The following is a 19,400-nucleotide window of genomic DNA, read 5'->3' as shown; positions in this document are numbered from 1 at the left end:
CCCGGGATTTTGGTGCACTCCCAGTCTGCATTTTGGTGCAGATGAGCTTTGTGGATGCCTATGTGTGCTGTGCGAAGTGCCTGGGGACACAGAGCTTAACTTTTTCCAGAGAGACCACCAGCTACTTTTTTCACTTCTTTGTTTAGAGAAATCTTACTGAGGCTGGAGAAGTTGGCACTCATTGCATTGTAGATAGTCACTCATTGTCCTGGAGGAAGTGGGGGGAAAGAACGTTTGGCGGCCAAAGGGAAAGACTACCCCTCCTAACACCCCTTGCTCTGCAGAGCTGGACATGGGGAGAAAAATGGATACATTTGCTTAAGGATCAAGGACCTCCTAAGGGGAGAGGAACCAAGGCCCCTTCTTTTGAGACCAAAGTGATTAGATGCTCTCCCTGTTGAGGCGGTCATCGCGCTTTAAGGGCATGGACAAATCTGCCAGCGCCCCAGCTTTGGGAGCTCCAGCACAGCACCGTGGCCAAGACTGGAGGGGGCACAGTGAGAGCAAGGAAGAGGGACAGACTGGGTGGTGTGGGGACAGTAATCCACAGTCACGGGCGGTGCCGGAAGCAATGGCAGCCAAGAGCCCTGGCCCCTGTGCTTGAAATTTAGCAGCAGGACTTGGCAGCTGGAGTGAATGGGTCCCCAAGGTTCTTGGGAACTATGTCAAAGTTGGGAGGGGACGCTTAAGCCCAGACTGTGAGAGTTCCTCCTAAGCAGGACAACTTGGGGTTCTGGTGATTAACTGAACATAATAAAGGAACTGAGAACGATTTGCACCCCAAGATGACAAAAAAGACTATGTCAGCTACACACACACACACACACACATTTCTTTGCTGTGGATCGTTTACTGTTCCAGCATCTCACAAGCTCTCGATAGAGTTAGGATGTACTTACATCCCCAAGCTATGACACGCTTTGCCATGACACAATTCTGATTTCATGACAATGATTACCATTAGTTTTAACTATTTACCGAATGCCTTCTAGAACTTCTGTGCAGTTAATGAGGAAAGATTTCAAAATTGTGGGCCATGAGGCACCCGTGATTGTAATTCCTTGCATGTGTTTTATGATTCATTAAATGCTGTGATGCTAGTAAGAGCATTGCAGTGTAGATGAGACCCCCATTTTACAGATGTGGACATTGAGGCTTAGAGGTGGGCTTGCTCAGGGACGAGGGAGCTGGGAAGCAGCAGGGCTAGGACTGAAACCCAGGTGTTCTCACTCCAAGGCCAGTTTTTCACATGCTCTTCTAGTCCTTTCCTTCTGCTTATTGTCCTCTTCCTTCCCCCTAAAGCTCACTTCTGTCCACCATGTCCACAGAAGCCTTGGTAGGGAGTTGGTGTGTCAAGGAAAGGTAAAGATCAGGGGGTGTAGAGGAACTAATAGGGAAGTCCACCACCAAGTGCTGGGTCCGTCCTCAAGTGAATTCATCACCATGTCATTTCAGCCTCTGCCCCGTGGCCACTCTCTAGACTTTGTCATCTCCCTGAACTTCTGTATTTCATGGAGTTCATCTTAGTAATCCATTTCTTTGACCACAGACTTCCACTTCCTTCCCCTTCAGCAACTCCACAGGCCCTGTGTCAGCTTCTCCAAGGCCCTCCACCCCTACCTGGCTTCCTTTCCTTCCTGGCTTTAATCTCTCATTTCCGCAGGTTACTGTCTCACCCAGGCCAGCGCCCCAACGCAGGGCATCCGATGGCCCCCTGATTCTTGATGCTCGGGGCCATCGGGCTGGCTGGAGTCTTGCCTTCCTGGATGAGCATGAGAGCCACGCTGTCATACATGCCTCATTCTCTCCGTCCTCCGAACCCCGCAGAGGCACAGCACCCCTTCCTGGGCCCTGGCATCTCAGGCTCCAGGCTCAGGACACAAAATACCCCTTGGGGAAGCAGAGACTGTGCAGCAGTTAGAATTCCCTCCATGCACACCCCCATGCCCACAGCAACCGTTCTCGTGTTACCACCTCTCTTCTCTCTTGCTGTAGAAGAAGAGCTTGTCCTTCTTGTTGAAGGGCACTGATCCATCTACATCCTTAAACTCCTGCAGACTTTTCCAGAACCTGGCCATTCCATGAGTTCCATGCAATTCCTTGCTCTCTGTTTCTACTCTTCATTTCCCTTTCCCCAGCCAGCATGCTCAGGTCTTCATTGTTCAAAAAAACGTATTTCCCTTAACCCTGCCCTCCCTCAGGCAATGCTGTTCTCTCTTTCTTTCCTTCTTTTCCTGGGAAAAATTCTTAAAAAAAAAATTTACTTATTTGAGAGAGAGAGAGCACAAGCGGGGGGTGGGGGGGAGAGGCAGAGAGAGAAGCAGGCTCCCCGCTGAGCAAGGAGCCCCCCACCCCAGGACCCTGGGATCATGACCTGAGCTGAAGGCAGATGCTTAACCCACTGAGCCACCCAGGTGCCCCAACCTGGGAAAAATTCTTGAATAACTGATCTCTATTTGCGGTCTCTATATTCTCACCTACAATTAATTCCTCAAGCTATTGCCATGTACTTTCTACATCCATCGCTCGCTGAACTCCCTATGGTCTCATCAGGGACCTTCTTATCACTTCCTGCAGAGGAGTCTTCACAACTCTCATCCCGGGGGATCACTGCTGTGTTACTGCCACCTGTAGCCCACTCTTCCAGGAACTGTTGCCCACCGTTGTGTCTGAGGCTCTGTTCTCTTCTCGTGTTACTCCCCACTGCTTCCTTGGACACTGTGCTCCCTGGTTTCTCTGCTCCGTGCGTCCCCGGGTATCGCTTTTTGCTAAGGGCTCATGCTTCTATTCCCACTCTTCACGATGGTTTGCAAACTGGTGGCCCACAGCTTGGTTCTGTTTGCACAGTGATTAAAAAGAAAACAATGAATTGCTAACGTGTAAAATTGGGTGGTTTCTCACTTAAAATTTTGGGCATCTGGTTCGTCTTGGTAGAATTGGATCTGGCAACACTGAGCCTGCATTCCCACGTGACAGCAACCCATGAGAGTAGAGCGGCGGCCGTCCCTTTGGATGGAGCATCTGCTCCTGGCTTCACCAGAGATGACCCACCCCCAACAGCTGTTCTGTTACCTGTTGCTGGGCTCCCTCCACTCACGTATCTTCTCTACCTGGCCCCGGTGGTAGTTGAATGTGCTACCCTGGGTCTAGACTCTCCTCTGGACTCCCACATTTAAACTCTCATTGTCCAACAAAACACTGCAGGCAAGCTCTAGACTAGTATTTCTATCAACCTACTGGGCATTTACCCGTGGGTGTCGCCCACTTCCAACGAGGACATCCTTCCTTCTTGGTATCTCCCCTTTCCCTCCCTCTCTTCCTTCCTTTCCTTCTTTCAACCAAGATGCATTAAACCCCTGTGGCAGATGCGACCTCTCTACCCAAGAGGACTTCGCAGAATCAGTTTGGTTGGAAGATAGGGTATAGGACCGTGTTGGGGTTGTGCTTGCATATGAGACACATTATTCTCCCTTAGTTTATTCCTTCGGGGTGGCTTTGGGCAGAGAGTCTATGGAGAATTTTTTTTTAAGTTTTTATTGAAATTCCAGTTAGTTACCCTACAGTGTGATATTAGTTTCAGGTGCACAATGTAGTGATTCAACAATTCCGTACATCATCCCATGCTCGTCACGACACGTGCCCTCCTTAATCCCCATCATCTGTTTCCCCCATCCACCCACCCACCTCCCTTGTGGTCACCATAGGTTTGTCCTCCATAGTTAAGAGTCTGTTTCTTGGTTTGCCTCTCTCTTTCTCTCTCTCTCTCTCCCTTTTTTGAGTCTATGGAGAATTTTTTTTATAAAGATTTTATTTATTAATTTGACAGAGAGAGACACAGCGAGAGAGGGAACACAAGCAGGGGGAGTGGGAGAGGGAGAAGCAGGCTTCCCGCGGAGCAGGGAGCCCAATGTGGGGCTCGACCCCAGGACCTTGGGATCATGACCCGAGCCGAAGGCAATTGCTTAACTGACTGAGCCACCCAGGCGCCCCAGAGTCTGTGGATAATTTTTGAGGAGGGGTTTTAAAGTTCCCCAAATCACACCTTGATGCTATCTCCATGCTTCTGCTGCCGGGCACCACAGTGAGTGTGAGGAGAGCAGATACATCCTGACCCCCAGCTCCTGGTCTCATGCTGCTCCCATACCAGCCTCACCCACCAAGACTTCACCTGCCTGCTCACAGAGATGGCCAAGCTTGAAAGCAGAGCTTTAGATTTCCCTCCTCACCCCCGTCACATCCATTTAGCCTCCAAGACCTGTCAATTGCATTTCGGAGGCATCTTTGGCAAGCGTTTCCTCTTCCTTGGCCCAAAGGACCCGCCTTTGTTTAAATCCTATTAAAACGAATATGATTTCCTGCCAAATAGAAGCTCTACCATCCGGTCCATCCTTTGTGCTGATAGCAAATCGATCCATCCCAAGCCATCAATCTGGTCTGCGAAGAGAGCTTCAGCAGCTCTCCGTATTGACTTGATAGAGTCCAACTCCTTCCCAGGGCCTGACCACAGCACACCTTCCAGATCACATCTCACGAATCACTTCTTTCAGTTTCTCTAGGCTGTGATAACACCTAATGGCTCATTCTCCCAGAATCCAGGCCTGGCACACATTGTTTCCTCTGCCTGGAATGGTTGCTGGGCCTTCTCCCAGAAGCCTTTCCAGACTCCTTTTGATACGCAATCCTTTGTGATCCCTTACAACATTACACTTTTCTTTCTATGACACTGGATGCACCTTGTATTTTAAAGGTTCTTTATATGCTTATCTTCTGCACCACGCTGTAAGCGAGGATAGGCAGGATCCATCTAATCTCTGACTTCATCCCAGCACATAGGAGAGGGCCCAGCATTCATTCATTCATTCACCATTCATTTATTCACTTACTTAACAAGCAGTAATTAAATGCCTATTCCATGCTAGACAGGAGGTCTGTACCAGGCACATGTTCACTGAACGCTTGAATGGAGAGCCTGGGAGTGGTTAGACCTCAGCTAATAAGGGAGTTAAAATGCGAAAAAATCTGGCTTGTATGTTTTGACTGTATTTTGACTGGGTTTGAGCTGCCCTGGGCATCGCCCCAACAAACCCCTCCCATTGACTCAGTGTAATACCTTGGCTGAGTGGTTAGCTACTTGGGCCCTCAACTGTAGAAAGGAAATGATACAATTCTGAATTTCTGTGTAATGCTGAGATCTCTTTGTTCCATCTCTTCTTCACTTCAAGGGCAGCTGTGGAGGAAGGAAATATCTCAGTTCTGGAAATTCCCCATCAGATGGGCTATTTGGCTTCGTGCCTGCAGGTCAGGATTAGCATCATTCCACCTCATGTCCATAGCAACCCTACAGGATGAGCAGGTCAGGGACAACGATGCCATCACAGAGAGAGGTCAAATGCCCTGCCCAAGGTCAAATGCGGGAAGGTACCGGAGCAAGGTTGGAAGGAATCAGGTCTTCTGCATCTGCATTCTGAGTTGGCTTGGACCCTCCAACGCTGCTTTGCCAACGCCAGGCATCCTGGCGAGAAGTGGGTCTGGACACCCAGCTTAGAAACCCAGTGTGGTCTATGGTAGGCTCTGCTCTCCCATCTCGGCCTAAACTGCATCCTCCTCATTCCCATTTCTCGGATGTGTTTTGCAATGTCATCCTTCTTCTCTTCCTTGCTCTGGGCCAAACATCAAGATCCTGGTTCCCTTTCAAGTCATCCACTTCTGCTGCTCAGTTTTTCTTCTGGTGGTTTTAATAGTTCTCCATTTCTTTCTGTTTCAATTCATTTTTGTCTCCTTGGGACTTATCATCCTAATGGGCAGTTTCCGTTACATTAGACATCCCGATTTAAAGGATGACGTAAGTTTTTCCAGGAGTGCTGTGAGTTTGTAGGCCTTCTAAGAAAAAGAAAGTCATAAAAACCCCTCTCTCTTCTGTTTTTTGCATCTGGCAAAACAAACAGGACTCGCACCTGGCCAGGGCCTGCTGCCTTCTTAGCCAGGTCCGTGGGGAAATCAAGAAGCAGATCTGACTCTAGACTCTTTTCTCCAAGCCAACCAGAGCTCAGAGTTGCTAACACCTTTTAATCTTAAGAGACCACCCTGCCTCCAGTGGGTGCAGCCACAGGTAGGAGGGCTGTTTGATGTGAGCATTGCAGCTCTGGGGTGAGAATAGAAAGGCACTGAAGGGCACCTTCAGCACCTACACCACGTCTTGCCGACTGAGGATCCTAAAGCCTAAGGAAGCAGTGACTTACTCAAATTAATGATCACTAATTTGGGCTGCCACCTAGGTCTCTGATTCCTTTCCTGGGAAGGAGTCTTTCCTCTCCCATAAGGTTCTTGGAGCATCAGGGGCCTCTGGTAAGTGAGTTGCAAAATGGATTCTGGATAAATCCCTCATAGTCACTTACTTGATGCTTCTAAACTTGAAGAAGTTGCCTGGAGGGGGTCTTGTCGCTGGGTCACATGCTGGCCACAGAGCTCTTTACCCACATGGGTTTGGCCATCTGAAGCACTGGTGAGGGAGACTGAGGCATGGACTTGCTAACCTTTGGTCATTCACATGCCTGTCCCCAAACTGCAGAGCCACCCACCCGTGTCATAGAGTGGGGAATGCTCTGAGGCCAGCAGATGATCCATTCCCAAAGAAGAGCCATCCTCAGGGTTGCCTTTCCCATTACTATGGCGGAGGTACGCCGCACCTTACGGCTTGTCAAAACGGATTGCATGTCGTCTCTCATTTCCCAGCTCCACACCAGCCTGGGGTGATAGACACTCTGTGTTCCCCTTTGCCAGGTGAGAACTCAAGGTTCAGAGAAGTTAAGCACCTCAGACAAGGCCATGTAGCTCAAACCCGACAGAACTAAAGCTCCGAATCTGGGGCTTTTCTGCTCTCCTGCTCTCACACACAAATTCATAGTAATAAAGCTCATCTGTTGTGAGCATCTTCCACAGCCTTGCTTCCTCAGATCCTCACAGCAAGCTGGTGAAGTCACCCTCACCAAGGGTCAGTGGTTAAGTAGTTGAAGTGGGCCACACATTCGGGGTGTGTTCCACGGCCCGACCTTGCCCAGGCCCCCAGCCCTGAGCAGAAATCCCCAGCTGTGCCCCCGAGGAGCCCTCCAGGCAGACAGGCCAGGCTGGGACTTCCTGCCCAGAGGTCTCTCTCTCTGCTGGCTCCAGCTGGGCCTCTCAGAGAGAGAGAGAGGCTTTGTGTTGGAGCAGACTGGGGCTTCCCTTCACCCTCACCTGTTCAGGACCTCCACTCTCCCTATAGGGAAGCTAAGCCAGGAGCAGATAGGCAGTGTTGATTGGACAGCAGTACTCTTAGAGAAAGATTGCATGCACTCATTCACTCACGCACTCACTCATTCATTCATCCCCGCATCCTTTAACAAAGCTCTATCAGAGATCTATTCTGCGAAAGACATTATTAGCTCTTTGGGGGTCCTGGGATTGGTAGAGCATGGCAAGGACTTCAAGGAGTTGATTTTTGGCTCAGCAGATTGAATAGAAAACTGTCAGTTGTCCTGGGCTCTTCTAGCTACAAAATCGTCCCCGTCCAGTCCCCTCCTTGCCATCCTCTTCTTCGGGTTCTTAAAATGCTTTTCCTGGGTACAGCAAGGCTCCCGGCTGGGTTCTCATCCATCCTCTACCCCAGTGTCGAAAGACTGAGGTGCCAATCCAGTTGGGTCTCTTCCATGCTGAGAATCACTCGATGGTCCCCCTGTGTCTTCAGGATAAAGTCCAAGCTATTCAGCATGCCTATCCAGAACTTGGTCATGGCTCAGTCCCTTCCTCTCTCTCTAGCTTCAACTATCCTTTCAGGCTTCAGGCACCCTGGCTCCAGAAAGGCCAAATTGGTTTGCAGGGACTCCCCCAAACCCCTCCACCAAGATCACACTTCTGGGTCTTTGCACAAGCCGTTTCCTTTTTCTGGAGGATCTTACCCTTCTTCGCCGGCCAACTTCTACTCATCCTGCAAAACCCAGCGCAGAGACCCTTTACTCCTGGAAGCCAAGGCTAGAAAAGATGCCCTTATTCTACATTTCTACAGCATCAATGTTCGCCCCGAACAAGCATTTATCTATTCTATTGGTCTTGCCTCTTCCCCCCCATTTATCTAGGGGCTCCTGGTTCCCTAAGACATAGATAATGCCTGGACCAAGACAGTGCTTAATAATGTTCTACTGAATGAACACAAGGGAAATTCCAAAGAGAGAAACTTATTTATCTTCCTTGCACCAAAGCAGCTTGCAAAGTGCAGCCAACTTGGTCCACCCTTGAGGGTGTCTGGAGCTCAGAGGAAGAAATGTGTCTATGATTTTCTGGAGAACAAAAGGGTTACTTTCAAGCCCACAGATGTGGCAAAAAGAAGGAGCAGCTGTTAATCATTGTAACTGGGAAAGTCACATGCTTTCTTGTGGCTTTTTGCTGCAACATAGGTCCTTGGACAGTTTTCAAGAGGGAAATAACAAGCTATTTGACCTTTCCCCTTTGCTAGCCAGAATTTTTCTCTCTCTGCTCCATGGCCAGGGTTTCAGTTGAGGATCATTCTGCTCTTTCCACTCCAGGGCAAACTGAAGGCTGGAGCTTGCAGAACTAGCCCTGCTCACAGGTGTATTGCTGGCCCCGGGAACTGGGATCCATGTGCTTGCCACATTTTAAGTGTCTTGGAATCCAGAGAGAGCCACCGAGCTCCTCAACTTCCTCATTGCTGCCCTGCCATGGATTCATCCTCATTGCAGAAAAGTGCGGTAGAGGGAATGACAGTTACCAGCAGGCCTACCATTTCCAAGGGAATTAGAAGAGATGGGATATTTCCACTGGAAGCTTTACATCTTAATTCATAAAAATATCAGAACATCCCATGGGATAGATACTGGCTCTATATTGACTCATTAGACAGAGGTACTCCCTGCCTTGGTGAAAGTCACCTCTAATTCTCTTGGCAGATGAAAAAACTGGTCTGAGGAGGTAAGCAACTTGATCAAGGTCATACAATCAGCTGAAATCAGAACTGAAATTAGAATCTCGGGTTTCTGACTCCTACTTGTGTGGTCTTCCTATGGCACTATCTTGATAACTGACAGTCTGTGGCCTCACTATCTAGCTGTCTGACACTGTGCAGACCTGTCTGGGCCCATCATCCTGACTTAGACATGTCACATGTGCACCTGAAGTGACTTTGCTGCAGTAACCCAGAGGCCCATGTGCACCTTGGCCTGCCTTCAGCTCGTGCCGGTCTCACCTGCCCGGTGAACCCGGACCTCACCAGCCCACTTGTACCTCTGGAGATTTGGCCTGCCCTCCCCATCTCCCTCTCCCCAGCTTCACCTCCTGGAGCCCAGACTTGGTGCTGGATGAGAGCCCCTGTTCAGAAAAATTTGGTCTTAGTCTTTGGCTTTTTGGGGTATTTTTTTTTTTTTAACATCCCTACATGAATGAATAGAAGAAAAAAGATGGCATTCATCCTAAGGGTACATGATACTGTTGCAGCTGAAATTCGTGTGCTCATAATCAAACTCTGGGATCCAAGTACCTCATCCACCAGTGGGTCCCAAGGGCCTAGAATTCTCCTTGTTAGGGTGCCAGTTTTGGTATTCTACCTTTGTGATTTTTCACAAGTCTTTGTAACACTGTTCTCTGACATACCTAGTCGTTTTCTTTAAAATGATTCTTTTTTTTTTTTTTACTTAAATAGATGTGTTTTGAAAGGAAACATTTTATAACTGCTATAAATGTGAAACCAATATTGCTTGCTATACATGCAATCAAAATAAGCATCGTTTTTCAGTTGGAACTGGATGCAGTTGCTTGCTTATGCTCGGAGCTCTGAGCTCTGAGCTTACTCTTGTTGAAGAGAGAGAGATGGGCAGAGAGAAGGGGGAGGACACTGGTAAGTGCTGAGGCTTTCTTCTTGATTAGATCAACCAAATGAAAAGACAGCTGAAAAGTGAATGTCCTTCCCTACTAGAGATTCACTGCTGTTGGATGCCCTGGTCTAGGGGAACAGTGGATTAGGGGGTCATGCCTGACACGGGTCTCGCCCGGGCTAGTTAGCAGATTGACTGTCACCCATGAACACAGCATGAGGCTTACAGAGCTGATGCCCTGACAGTGAGGCCTACTGAGGACCTACACATCTTGGTGAGGGCACTTGGGCTAGAGCCAGCTGACCTAGGCCTCACCAGGGCGAATGGCCAAGCAGAGTGTGGGGACAAGTGGGCTGAGGGCAGGGTGTTCTTGGAGAGCCGAGGTGGTGATAATGGGTGATGGGGAAGCCCCAAGAGAGACTGGCTCACTTCCGATCTGCCCAGCTGTGGCTCCAGGTGGACTCTGGGAGGTCAGGGTGGGGGGAGCTGGCTGTTGTGCCCCTAGGAGGGGAATTGGGGAAAGAAAAGCCTTGCCAAAGGCCCTCTGGGTGGCTGGGTAGAGGTCCTCATGTGAGCCTTGGGGAAAGGCCCCGGGGCTGGAGGACTTCCTCTTATAAGGGACAGAACAGCCCCTATTTGCTGTGCATTTCACAAAGGAAAAGGGAAACTTCCCAGAAAAACCACATGAGATGTGCTGATGGTGGGGCAGGGGAGGTGAAGGAGGGCCGCAGAGTGCGGTGGATAGAAGGCGGGTCCGCGTCCAGCATCAGGAGGGGAGACGCCAGTGCACGCCAATGGGACCCCACTCACCAGGCACAGAGGTGAGGATAGGACAAACATTCGCTCCTTTAAACCTCATCGTTTAATCATTACTAATTAACACAGGAACAAATGGAGGCCCAGAGAGGTTAAGCACTGATAAAGATTGCACAGCTGGGGAGAGGTAGAGCCAGGAGGCGGGCGGGCCACATCTTCTGCCTCCAAGTTGGGGGTGTTGACCGGCCTGGTTCCCACGTGGCCTGCCATCCCTCTGGAGAATAGCTGAACTGTGGGGAAGGTGAGGCTGCAGCCTCTAATAAGTGTAAGTTCACGGTCAACCCCCACTCCTCAGACCTGCTCTGCACCCACTTTTATGCATCTTAACTTACTTCTGTGAAGCTACTCCCCCCGCCCCCCAGGGGCATGGCACCCAAGGCTGTGAACGTGATGCTCATGCACTGAGGTCCCTCTGGCCTCCCTCTCATTCTAACAAGGATCCAGACCAGCCGAGTACCTGCAATGGCTTCATCCACCTCTCTGGGTGGGGAGAAACCCCAAGAGACTGGGGGGCCTGAATGGCAGCTGGGAGGAGGGACAGTGTGGCTGGGTGGCCTCACCTCCGGCCACTGGGCAGCTCCACAAGTTGGGCTGGAAAAAGGCCAAAGCAGTGATCTGCCTTCAGGTTCAAAGGACAGGCTTATTCATGGGGATGATTCTGCCTTTTAGGGATGACAAACACAGCTGGGACTTTCCCAATTTCAGAGTCTGGGAGGAAATTCCAGACTTTCTCTTGAAGGCTGAGAAAACAGAGACTCTGGCCCTTTGGAAGTGGGGACAGCAGGGGAAGTGGCAGGAGGTGCAGCGGACATGCACAGAGGAATCAGGGTTTGGCTTGGATGCCTGGCCCCAGCTTCTTTGGGAATCAGTGAGGAGAAGGCAGCAGGGCAGGAACCATCAGGAAGCTTACTGTTATGGCTGAGCTTCAGTCCCTGGCTCTGTGGGGCCGTGAGTGTGGCATCATGTCTGGCCCTGGTGTTGCCTCACTTTCCTTCTCTCCCCCTGCAGAGAACTGAGCCAAGGATGTTTGTGAGAAATGACCTGAGAAGACAAAGTCCTACTGTGTTGGTTCCATGACCTTCCCCGGGGGGAACCCCTTTCCCTTATTTCCATCTCCCCAGTGGCAGGGACGCATGTGCAGTGGCCTGCGTGCATCGTGCGGGAGTTGGCATCCAGGGGCTCCCATTGCAGAAATAGCACATTGTCCTTTATTAAGATAGGGCCATGAAAATGTTCACAGCAGCGCCTTTATTTATAGAACAGGAAGCAAGCAGAGCCCAGGGCAGAATGAATGAGAGAGAGAGAGAGAACCAGTCATGTAGTTAGTAGGTGGTGGAGGTAGATCCCACACCCACATCTGCTGGAGCTCCAGAACTGGGTATACTGGGTGACATACGGCACAAACCCTGAGCTGGAGTTCTCAGGTTCTCAATTCTCAGAGTCTGGTTGGGAGGCAGAGGAAGGGAATGGGAGGCGAGGCGGCCTGGGGAGCAGGGGCAGAATTGCAGCTCCTGGTGGAGGGCCAGTCCAAAGGGAAGCCCCCTGCAGCCAGGACAGCCCCTCGCGTTGGTAACTGAAAGGACTCTGGTGCAGAGGAGGGGCCCAGGCACCCGTTGTGGATGGTGGGCAGACAGCCTGTCAGCGCCGTTTACACACATGGGGGTCTTTCCAAGTCAGGGCTTGCACCCTACAGGGTGAGGGAGGATGAGCTGGAACAGGTTCCTGGCACTTGATATGTGGCTACGAGGTGCAAAAATATGCAAGGAAAGAAGGAAACCATCACTGTTTGCTTTTCTTTTTACTCCTCCCAATACTTGCAAGAAATCCATTTTGTAGCCCCTGAGAGTGAACCCTTGGCCGATTAAGTGTTCAGGTCCGCATGGCTGGTGAGGGGCACATCCAGGGTCACAACCTGTTCTGCGTGACCTGAAGTATGTCTCGAGGTGGCTGTCACCTTCTTGTGTGTGTGTGCATGTATGTGGGGGAAATGATAAGACAAATTCACTAATACCTGTCCTCTGGGACAGCTGTGAACAACTCGAGGGAGGTGCTATGTGTTCCGAAGGGGACCCCTCATCCCCCGTAGTGGCTGGTGCAGAGAGAGATGCTAGGGAGGGATGCCCACTGTGGGAGGAAGGAGGGTCACATGTACAAAACACTGAAAAGATCTGCTTGGACATCTCTCTCTTCCCCTAAGTCTTTGTCCAGACCGTCAGCGACCAGGACCCAGGCACGGCCACTCTCGAAGTTTCCTCGAGTACCTGATGCAGACCGGAGCTTCTCAACACTGAGCTGGGATGAATTGCTGACCAGAGCCAAGGCTTCAAGAGGAGAGAGTTAACCAGAAAAGGTATTGACTTTGACTGTGTTTGGTGGGATGCATTTGGATTCATTGCTCATCACCTGAGTCTCTCCAAGACTGTCAGCACTGTGTTAGATACTGGGACAGGGTGAAATGTTAAACAAGGAACATAGAGAAGACAGAAGAATTGAGATCAGGAGGGCTGGGAATGAAAAGGAGAGAAGAGAGCGGGACTCGAGTTGATTGACCTGTGTCATCTTAGAGGCATTTATTTAATCCTTGAAATGCGCATGTTCAGTGTGTTCCGCTATGTTTGCGGTTTTACTGATAGGAATCTGATGGTCAGCGAGCTTGGATGACTTGCCCGAGGTGATCAGGCTAACATGTGACATACCGAGGTATACTTCCAAGACCGCTTGGCTACAAATCCATAGTTCTGTCCCCTTCTGCACTCTTCCTCCCAAGATGTTCTGCACACTGATCCCCTCACCAGAGCCTCCTACAGAGCCGACTGTCCATTCCATTTTGGTGACAGATACCTCAAACCACCGAGGCATCAGGAGTAAGTCTTTCAGTCTACTCAGTATTGGAGGCAGAGACTTGAGCAGGTAAAGGAAATGGACTGTATCATTGGGAGAACAAGTGTAGAGTTCCCTGTCTCATGTTTTGGTGGTTACCACCCAGCCTCAGAAATGCGGCTTCACTTCAAATCCTACGTTTTGGTTTTTCTTTTTTTCTTCGTGATTTGGTAATGCAAGTACTAAAACTATATATAGCAGCCTTTAATACAATGCGTGCCACCATTAGTTTTTCCATGCCTCCAAGTCACTGGGTGTGGCTTGGTTTACTTAGGTCCCGATGCCTGAAACTACTTAGAAGAGTCAGGTCACAGGAGTGAATTTAACCTCAAACCAGATCATTGGGTCTGTAGGACGTAACCTCTTTTTACACTAATGATTCATGTATTGAGTCAAAGTTGGGGTTTGGGGCGTTCTAGAGCCAAGAAGTTTAGTTACTGCATCTTCTCATCTCTTGGAGATAGTTCTTTTTTGATCAAGCTGGGTTTTACAAACTGCATGTAGAAAATTGAACACTTGACATTCCTTCCTTCCTTCCTTAATTTATTTGAATGTGTATTATGCTCTTACCGTTATGGTGAGGAACAAGGAAAACTCCCTGCTCTCAAGATCCTCAGGGTCTGTGGACCCCCAAACAACTTGGCATATCCCAACATTATACCTACTGCAATGAGAGTTTTATAGCACCCAGCGTCCAGATTTGCCAAAGGAGGAAAACTTCAGTTTTGAATTTTCAGAGCCTGGATACAGACTTTGCGATATAAGAGGGGTTTACTTTGGGATCTAGTTCTTTTCTGTTGAGCCAAGAAGGCTTCAGGGGACCACCATACCCCAGCTAGAAACAGGTAAGCGGTCGGGACAGGTGTGTGTGTGTGTGTGTGTGTGTGTGTGTGTGTGTGAATCAGGAAGGGGGTGATCAATCTTCTTGAGCTGAAGCCCACTGACGAAGACAATATGATAAGTCTCCCTGGACCCATCCTCCTGTTGTCAAATGGCTCTTCCCTCAGAGATGTTGTGAACTAGAAAGAACATGGGCTGCCGGAAACATTACCTTTAAGACAGTGGTGACTGTGGTTGCCTCCGCAGGCCTGGCAGCACCCCTAGACCTCATCAGCTGCCTGCACAAGAAAAGAACCATGATGTTAAAAAACGAAGAATTTTCCAATAAAGTGGTTGAAGGGAAAAAAAAGAAGTCAGCTGGACTTCAGAAAGGGCAGAGGCCAATTTCTTCTAGTCTGGAGCACCAACTACAGCAGAATTTCCCAATTTCTCTTGTCTTCTCTTCTTGTTTGTAAGGCCACCTTGCGGCTGTCTGGCCTGTGGTGTGTACCAGCTGTCTGATGCTGTGATCTCAGAGCTGGACAGGGACCATCTCTCTCCCAGCCCCTGTCCTCTCCCTGCCAGAGCCTGATAGAGTCTCAGACAGTTCTGGAGAAGGGCCGTTCACCAGTAACTAAGAGAACGGTGGATGGTGAACAGAGGAGACCATTCTGCACCATGATGGCGATGAGGAGGATTAATTTCTTCTCAACAGTAACTGTTCTCCCCACCAGTTCCCAACTCAGCCAGTACCCACACCTGGCAAGAGCAGAGGGAAGGGAACCCTCTCCACTGGGTTTCGATGTGAGTGTTCTGTACATGTGTGTATTGGAGGTGGAAAGAGCCACCATACTACTATGCCGCTAGAGTCCCGAAGAAAACATGGAAACAAGAATCACTAGGAGACCCGGTCTTTGGGTTGCCAGGTACCTGCTTTCAAGCTTGGCTGGCAGTTGAGAGAAATTTCCAGACCCACACAAACTTTCCCATGTCCTAAAATGGGTATGTTATTTGCTTTCACTTAACCACAACCTTCACACTGCCCCGGGCCTTGGTCTCTGACTTGGAATGACAGATACGATGATGGATATGAAAATAAAGATGAATCATCCTCAAGTTTTGCTCTTTTGATTGATAAAATACCTGGTGTGCACGCAGGCTCTGATCTGTGACTTTTGTTTTCAGCCAACTCATCAGAGTGCTCTGAGGTCGAGCTCACATTCCAGAAATTAACTTATCTATCTGCAAGAAAGGACACGGTACTGTGAGAGTCTATAAGGGGTGTGCTTAGACTTCAATGTTCCATGCGACAGGAAGGAATGAGAAAGGCGGTTGACTGGAGGACAATGTGTGGCAGAAAACATTACTGCTATCACTGTCTTTTACACAACTCTCTGGGCTACATGGATGCATTGCCATCCTGTGCCCCAGGCCTGACCCCTTTCATGAAATTCCGGTTTTTCAGAATGACCTGAAGTCTTTCTTAAAATGCAGATTTCTGGACTCTTCCTATCAAGATCCATTAGATACATGCATCAGGGAAGGCAGATTGTGCACCAGCTGTCCCACAGTTTCAATGGCTGAACAAAATCATGATTCATTTTTCAAGCCACAATCCAGTATGGGTCGGTGGGGGTGGGGTTCTTTATTTCTCATGGTTATTCCGGGACCCCAGACTCCCCCATCTGGGGCTCTACCATTCCTTGTAGCCTCAGAGTCCACAAATAAGAGAATGAAGTGGGGGTGTGGAGAAGACACACCTGCTCTGAATTGTTGCAGCAAAGAGTTGACCATGTTACTTCCATTCACCTCCCATTCGTGAGAACTAGTTCCATGGTTCCATGCCGTGGCCCCGGGGAAATAGAGTCTAATGCCCAGAAGGGAAAGGAAACTTAGCGAGTCTCAGCCATTATCTGGGATGGGGACATACATATTATTTATTACAAGCATCCTTGGCAACTCTAACAAAGATGACGTGGGGCCCATTTTCTTGAGAAACACCTATCCACAGACACCTGTGTGGGTAATAGCAAGTGGGTGCTAATCCACTTTCAGATCGTGGAGACTGGCTCACAGTGGCAGAAATGTAAATGCACAATGCAAACGTCCAGAGTGATCTAGTGTTTTCAGGACGGTGGTTCTTGTTGGCACCATAACTCCCCAGCTGCAGCTCGAGCCCACAATTCCACATCTCAGGGACTGAAAGACTCCATACATCTCTCTGGGACTTGCGTTCTTCATCTATAAAGTGGGAATATGAACACATTACATCAAATAAGTCAGGTGAAGTGCCTATTATGTAACCTGCCATGCAGTAGGTGTATAATAAATGTTACAAGTATTTAGCAGAGGGTGGTCGAAGGGTTACTAACTTTCAGTTATAACATGAATACCTTATGGGGTTGTAATGGACCACATGGACGCTATTGTTAACATACTGTATTGTATGTTTCAAAGTTGCTAAGAGAGTAGATATTACAAGTTCTCATCCCAGGAAAAAGAAAGTGTAACTATGTGAGGTGATGCATGTTGAGTAGACTCACTGTGGCAATTATTTTGTGATACACACACATATCAGATCCTTATGCTTACACCTTAAACCACTACAAGATTATATGTCAGTTGTCGCTCAGTAAAACGGGAAAAATTATAGTTAAACTTAGAATTTTTACAAACTTGTATCCACCACTGTGAGCTTGATAGTTTCCCAATACTTAAAGATTTTGATGATGAGATTGGTGGTGAGATTAGTGAATCTAGTTTTTGACACTATGTAATAAAATCTGTCAACATTTGGAATGTCTGCATAACTCCATAAAACAATACTTTCCAAATGACCAATGTTTAAAGGTTTTTTTTTTTAATTTGGTGAATGCTTTGATCACAATTCAACATATTTATGAAAGAAGGTTTAGTCTACTTTAAACTAATGAGAAGATTATACTTATTTTACTAGAAAGTGCCAGAATGAAAAATAAACAAATAATCAAGGTTCTAGACCCAAATAAACAAATATGGGAAGGATTAATTTGGCTCATAGGAGCCAGATCAGATCGTCTTGGCTGTTTTGTTATGTTGCTAAATTGGTTCAATGCAGCATGTGAGCAATTTTTGGAAGCAATGATTACATGTTACTTTTCCAAAATACAAAAAAAAAAAAAAAGTTTCATGGATATAATTCTGGCCATCTGTTCACAAAGGAAACGGGATTATTTTAAGTGAATTTTTAATTTTAACATAATATTTCTTAAAAGGGACTGTTAATTGGGCAGATATCCAAAGAATGTCTGAATTTCTTGTGCTTTTTTAAAATTAACAATAGTTTTTGTAGTTTCTGACTTTCTTTTACTTTTTAATGTTTTGTAGCTGTCAACACTCTGAGCTTTGGAGCCATGCAGATCCAGGTTCAAACTCTCACGCTACAGCTTACTAGCCCTGGGGAATAGGAGAAAGTCTACTTCACTTTTCTTGACCTTCATTTTCTTATTTTTACAGTGGAAATTGATAACAGTATCTCCATGAGGTTATTTTGAGGATTAAATGAAGTAACATTTTATGAAGCACTTAGCATTGTGCCTGACCCCTAGGAAATACTCAGTAAATGTTTGCTGTTACTTTATACACCACCATCAACTTTGCTGACAGATAACCAACCATCATCCATCCTGATTGCTATCTGAAGGAAGATCTCTTAGATCATGCAGGCAATATTAGTAGCAAAATAGCATAAAAAGAGAAAAGGGGTTTCAGAATAACAAACAAAATACTGCATAAGCTGTGTTTGACATAGGAGAACTTATATTCCTATGAGAGGGACTAAGCAATCTCAAAAACCAAGACAGTAAATATTCAATGTACATTATAATTAGAACTCATCTCTTATTTCAGATGTAAAATACTCCATATCTATTAATTTATCAATGATTAATTTGCATTATGTAATCTACAGAAGAAAATTTCCATACTTCAGATGTATTTTCTAAATCATTTTCTCCCAGTTCTATTTAGGTATAATTGACAGACAAAATTATATGAATTTTTTTTTAAATACTTAAAAAAAAAAAGGATTTAGCAGAGGGCTGGGCTTCTAAGGTTCTAGGAGAACAATGAAATCCATAGTCCAGGAATGGAGTAGATCCTTCTAATTCAAAGTGTTATCCACAGACCAACAATCTTTTCATCACCTGGAGTTACTAGAAATGCAGAATCTCAGGCCCCACCTATGATCTACTGACTCAGAATCTACAATTTCACAAGACCTTCAGGCGATTCCACCATTTGACCAGATGTGCACACAAAGTGAGATCAACTCTGGCCTCTTTAGCCTGAGTCCCTGCATTTGAGGAAGACACAGTAAGAGTGGAGTGTTAGGGGTGGGGTCAGCACAGATGGCCTGGAAGAGAGCAGATGGTGACAATCATGCTGGAAAGTTGTGATTTGCATAACCTCACAGACCTATTGGGCTGTCCTTGACCTTCCAATTGAGAGCACCATTTTGGAGCTATCGTTCCCTATGTCTCTCACCCAGGTGTTTGGTCTATATCTTGATGAGACCCTTCTTTTATTATTTCTTAGAAAAGGTATCTCTTCTGGTTTTGAGGTTGAGGGATGATCAAGGACAGACATGGGCCCCTAGAAAAGTTGGACATGGACTGAGTGTTGAAACTTTTGCATCCTAACTGGTGATGCCAGGGCTCTAGAGAAGATTGTGGCTCTAAATAGTTATTATGGGGTGGTACAGATAAGTTACACCGATAAAAGATTGAAAACAGATTGGACAAGACGTTGAAATAATGGAGGGGAAACCCCACAGTATATATCCTTTGGATTGTGTGTGAAGAAGTCGTAGCCCACTCCCATGGGGCTGGAAGACAGCATAAGTCAGCAATTACAATAATAATAAATGTAGGATCTCTGTCTCTCTCAAGTTATCTACATTCTGATAACTACAATAAAAACAAACAAAATAGCAACCTTTTATTTTTACAGAGTTTTACAATTATTTATTTATTTATTTATTTATTT

The 19,400-nt window shown here is 47.4% G+C and overlaps 1 long non-coding RNA gene across 1 annotated transcript in view; it reads left to right on the top strand.

The window, feature by feature from the left end:
* The window catches only part of LOC135361458 (uncharacterized), a 41,478-nt gene extending 22,322 nt beyond the window's left edge, over window positions 1–19,156 (top strand). Inside the window, exon 2 of the long non-coding RNA XR_010408747.1 lies at window positions 12,874–19,156. This is a non-coding gene — a long non-coding RNA (uncharacterized LOC135361458). The remainder of the gene's footprint in view (window positions 1–12,873) is intronic.
* Window positions 19,157–19,400: the final 244 nt, after the last annotated feature.

Source organism: Mirounga angustirostris, unplaced genomic scaffold, assembly GCF_029215605.1.
Source record: "Mirounga angustirostris isolate CCGP_5_RB_7025 unplaced genomic scaffold, mMirAng1.0.hap1 SCAF_17, whole genome shotgun sequence".
In the NCBI taxonomy this organism is placed as follows: domain Eukaryota; kingdom Metazoa; phylum Chordata; class Mammalia; order Carnivora; family Phocidae; genus Mirounga; species Mirounga angustirostris.
Note: the sequence above shows the minus strand (reverse complement) of the source record. Positions and strands in the feature narration are given on the sequence as shown.